Source organism: Arachis hypogaea, chromosome 13, assembly GCF_003086295.3.
Source record: "Arachis hypogaea cultivar Tifrunner chromosome 13, arahy.Tifrunner.gnm2.J5K5, whole genome shotgun sequence".
NCBI lineage: Eukaryota > Viridiplantae > Streptophyta > Magnoliopsida > Fabales > Fabaceae > Arachis > Arachis hypogaea.
Genome location: NC_092048.1, coordinates 28226213 through 28231830, shown reverse-complemented (window position 1 = coordinate 28231830; position 5618 = coordinate 28226213).

Below are 5618 nucleotides of genomic sequence, written 5' to 3'. Positions count from 1 at the left end.
GAAGGATGAAGAATGGGAGGAACTAGATTTGAGAGCTGCAAGTGCTATTCGCCTGTGTTTGGCTAAGAATGTTCTTGCAAATGTACAGCCAAGGAACTTTGGGATAAACTCGAAGGGTTGTATCAGGTAAAGGGCATCTCAAATCGGTTGTTATTGAAGGAGCAGTTCCATAATCTACGCATGGATCACAATGTGAAAATCTCCGACCATCTTAGTGCTATCAATGGTATTGTCTCTGAATTAGAGGCAATTGGAGTGAAAATTGATGATGAAGATAATGCACTGAGGCTCATATTGTCTCTTCCTTCTTCCTATGAGTATATCAAACCTGTTTTAATGTATGGGAAGGAAACTCTGAATTTTGAAGAAGTTGCCAGTAAGCTCATTGCTGAAGAAAGAAGAATGAAAAATGAGGGTAGCACTTCATCAGATTTGGCGCTTGTAGCTAGAAGTGACAATTATGGAAAAGGAAATCGTGGAAGGAGTGTAACATGCTGGAAATGTGGAAAGCCTGGGCATGTAAAGAGAAATTGTCCAGGTAATGCGGTTTCAGAAAAAGACTCTCAATCTGATACTTGCAATATTGTTCTCTCTATGAGAGAAGATGATGTTCTCTAGAAGATAAGAAGTATCCTCATGGTATTGCCGCACTGCCATGGATAAGGATAAGTTGTGGCAATCGGGTCCACAATTGCACACGAGCATTGGTTGGCGTTGAGATGCAAGGTGTGTGGCGGAGTTATGTCGATGGCTGAAAAACTTCCAGGAAAAGCCAATTTGGAAGTTGCACCATGAATTTTCAACAAGGTTTTGATTTGTATCAAGACGAAATGCTTGGAGTGGTCTAATTCCAAGTGAGTATACTTTCATGGTGGAGTATGATAGTTCTCTGAACTATGATTGTCGGTATAGACAATGGCAGCAAAGAATTGTCGGTGTTGACTATGGAAGCTGAAAATGTGTGACTATTTCAATCAAGGTGGAGATTGTTAGGATTTAGTTGAATTAGTCCCACATTGCTTAGGATAGCAAATGGAGTGGGTGGCCTAGGTTATAAATATGAGGCTAAGTTCTCCATATTTTTTGCACCAGTCAGAAACACTTAAAGCTTGTATCTGACTTTTCTTTTCCTCTATACTCTTTGATTAGAGAGTAGTGTTGTGAGATGTAGTTAAATATTTACTTTGAGAGTGTGGATGTACTGGGGTGCCGGTGTTAGAGAGAAAGAAGTCTATGTGTTGTAACAATTTTTCACATAGTGATATTCTTTGGTTGTCATTTGACAATGGCCGTGGTTTTTTTTTCTCCAATAATTAAGGTTTTCTATGTTAAATTCTTGTGTTTTGATTGTGTCTATTTTATTTCTCTGTGAAAGATGTGTGAATTTAAACAACTTGTCTCTGGTGGAGATGCATATGTAAAACCAAAGTCAAATGTAACGACTAAAATTTTAATCAAAGTAAAATATTAATTATTATTTTATACATTAATAATATGATAAATTAAGAAAAAGATTGATTAATACACACGTTAGTGTATAGAGCATCCTTTAGTGTAACAAGTCTAAGGTTAAAATCTGAGTCATAATGATAAGGGCCATTAGCTAAGGGCTATTTTATTTCTTTCTTTTTTAAAGCATGCAATTACATCTATAATATATTTTGTTTTATTTCACATGGTATATTCTATAGTTCAGTTCAGCAGCCCAATAATTAATTTTTTTTATAATTTTTAATAATTTATCATTAATTAATAAATTACTGCATATATAAAATAAAATTTAAATACTTAATACTTACTTAAATAAATGAGTAAATTAACCAATTCAAAATTGATTTCAGTCACATCTATAATATATTGGTGTATGTACATTTATATATAACAAAACTATCATGTTGTTATTAAATTATTATTATTTTGTTAAAGTCAATGTTAAACCATTTTTTATATTATTGGATTTATATTTAAAAAAGGTTATTCACTAATATATTTTTTTATAGAAAAATAATTAAATTATTTACGTATAATTTATATTGTGAAATAAAAGCATTTAATTGCGACATTTAAAAAACTGATAAATTTTAGTGGCTTTAATTGTCAAACGTATGCATTTAATTACTTGGCGGGCCTAATCAAATTCGAGGATTTGATATTTTGGAACAACATTTAGCAATAGCATTTTTTTTTTCTAAAGTGGTTTCTAGGTAGTACTACTGTCTACTATCTTAGCTTGAGTGTGATGTTGAAATGTCTCCAATTAATGCATTGTGACTTCAATATAACTACGCAGACTTTTGTCAAGTTTTTCCAATGTAGAAAGGTTTGTTGCAAATAATAATAATAATAATAATAAGTCCCCCTCGGTCGTAAAATAGTTAAGCTGTTATACACCAACACACACCAAACTTTTCATACAAATATATAAGACAATGCATGCAATTGTTAGATGGAAGAATGTGATATTAATATATATGGAAGAGGACCACCGACATCGACAATGGTTTATATATAAATATCCCTACATACAACCATGCTTCTAACAACTTTGTTTAATTTTACCAATTTTAATCGACTGGATCACTAATGGATTCAAAAATCTCACAATCCTGTTATCTTAAAACTCTACTTCTAAATATTTTAGATTCAAGTGTTAGATATGTAATGTGTTAAATTTTGTCTGGAAAAGATGTTTACCTGTTCAACAAGCAGTAGTTCTATCTAACACAATATAAATATTATTTAAATAATTTTTAATATATATTTTATATAAATAATTAATTTAATTACTGTTTTTTAATGTACATATAATATGATTGAATGGGGAGAAAACAAATTTTATTAAAGAAGACGTTCTGTAATCAATATATTCATTTTATATTGTTTTTGTTAATAATATTAATCTTTCGAGATCTACTATTTACAAGAAAGAGACATGTCCATGGAGTGATCCAATATAATCTAAGTAGTCTCGTGTCACTCATGATATTTCTTCCCCACACCTTACCCTCCTTTAAGTTGTCCTTATTATTAATTGAGTCAGCATTTACTTGTGGCCGTACCATTGAAGATTGAATTATAATATGCACATACTCTTTCTTTTGTTTGATCCAAGATGCTACAAGCTAAGAGTCCCCCCAGTCCCCACCTGCAACTGGTTAAATTTAAGTCCACAAAAAAATTGGTCAAATAATAAATCAATTGTACTTCATGTATTTATATATACGTAAAGATATATTTATGAGAAAAAAAATTATTATTTATATCTATAAAATATGTGAATGTTGATAAATATATTTATCAAACAAAAAAAATTAACGTTGTATCTATTAAAGATGAATTTTATGTGATAAAAATATTCGAATTTTAATTTTTGATTGACTTTTTAATAAAATTAAAAATTTTTTAAATTAATCTTGTCATTTAGCTTTAACATCCTTTCTTCTGCTACTCAGAGGTCATTGCTGTCATCTAGCAGAACAAAAAAAAAAAAAGAAAAGAAAAAAAAAAAGAAAGAGACAATAAATTCCAATGAGCTACACATGTATCGAATTCTAAAATAGTAGAGCAGCTACAATCACTCAGAAACAACTAATTCAACTGAACACAGGGCTTCAATTTCAAATGAACAATTCTTTAAATAAAAACAAAAGAAAGGTCTTAGGGTTTTGATTTTTCGGCTAGAAATTTAAGAACACAGAAAAACAAAAATTAGGGTGTTTTCAAATTCGAATCTTTGAGTAATCCACAATGGCATGCAACGAAAAAAGCAAGCTTTGGTAGCACTCAAACAAACTAAGATACAAACACTCTAGATCTGCAATTGGAGGAACATGGTGGCATGCGACGCATAGCCAATAACGGCGCCGAGGACAACGTTATCGCAAAGGAGAAGGTAGATGACGCCAATCTTGAACCGACAGAGGAGGAGGGGGTGACGCGACACTACCAAAGCCACCGAATCGGAACTTGCACGCAGTGGTCTTGGGAGACATAGAGGAAATTGAGGCAGAAGTCATTGTCAATTTTTTTTGTGGTTGTTGACGAGCTTGAGATGGTGTTTTTTGTCGTTGAAGGAGCGGAGGATGGAGGGGGTGGGTGGTGTTGGGGTCAGGGAAGAAGCGCATCTGAGATGAAGAAAGGTGTTTGCATCGTTAACGTTGCTAGAGAAGCGAGCTTCGGTAGCAGAGAGAGAGAGGGAGGGAGGGAGGGAGGGAGGGAGGGAGAGAGAGAGAGAGTAATTTGAGATTATTAAAAAAGTAACGAAAAATTAGGGTTTTAGTACTTTTGTCACACGGAATCTATCTTTTATGGATACAATGTTAGTTTTCTTATTTGATGGGTACATTTGTCAATGTTCAAATCTTTTATGTGTACAAATGGTAATTTATTTTTATAAGAAATTTGAGACTAAATCTTTAAATTAGTTTATCAGATTTATAGGTTTTACTATTTTAGTCTCTTAAGTATAAAATTTACTATACTAATTTTTGAGATTTAGCTCTAGACACCATATTGGTTCCTTGACCCTTTCTATCACTGAATTAGTAAACAAACTGTGGAGCTGGCTTTGACTTGTCACGTTAGACATAGGACTAAACGAGGTTTTTCATTTTGGCACTTAAACAAGATAAAAACGAGAAGATAAAAAAGAGTTTATATGATGTACAAATCATTTTATCTCTCTTCATTTTCTAAAACAATCTTGTTTTCATCTTATTTAAGTGCTAAAATGAAATGACATTATTTAGCCCTGTTCCTAACATAGCAAGTCAGAACTAGTTCAACATTATTCTATTGGTTGACTCAATGTTCAAAAGGATTAGGGATTGATATAGTACTTAAACTGAATTTCGAATATTACTATAATAAATTTTAAATCTGAAATATTAAAATGATAAAAATCATAAATTTCAAAAAACCCTATGGGAATTCAATCGAATTTTTTGGTAATCAAATAATTTTAGTTTAGTTATTAATTAGTCCATTAAAAGTCGTCTATACCATGAAAATTTCATGTTGCCTTTTTTTTTCTAGTTTGCTGCTTGTCATGATAAATTTTAGAAGATTAGATTTAACAGTGTTTGTATAGTTTTCTAGAGTATTTAAGAATGTTCTAGATGATTTCGGAACGTTCTAGAATGTCCTAGAAGGCCCCGAAATACCTTAGAAAGTTCTAGAAGACTCTAGAAGGTCATACAGTATTTTAGAAGATTCTTGATTTATATAAAAGTATGAAGAGTAGTATGGAATAATCTAGAAGTATTTAGAAAGTTGTGGTAGGATAGATATTTGTAATGAAGGTTTTGGATGATTAATCTGAACCATTGATTAGATTTAATCCTAACTATCCATTAAGGAGGTGAATGACTATAAATAGGAGGTGAGAGTTAGAGTTTGGGTGTGTGAGTCATGTGTGAGTCATTTGTAACAAACACTTGAGCAATAAAGTATTCTTTCCACCAAAGCTTTTTTTTTCTTGTGTTCTCTTGTGTTCTTAGCTTTCTTGCTAAGTGTTAAGGGTTAGGCTGACTTGGCCTTAACTCAAGAGGTTGAGTAAGTCCGAGTGCTGGCACGATAGTGTTGGAGTGTGTCCAAGGCCGTGACAATTTGGCATCAGA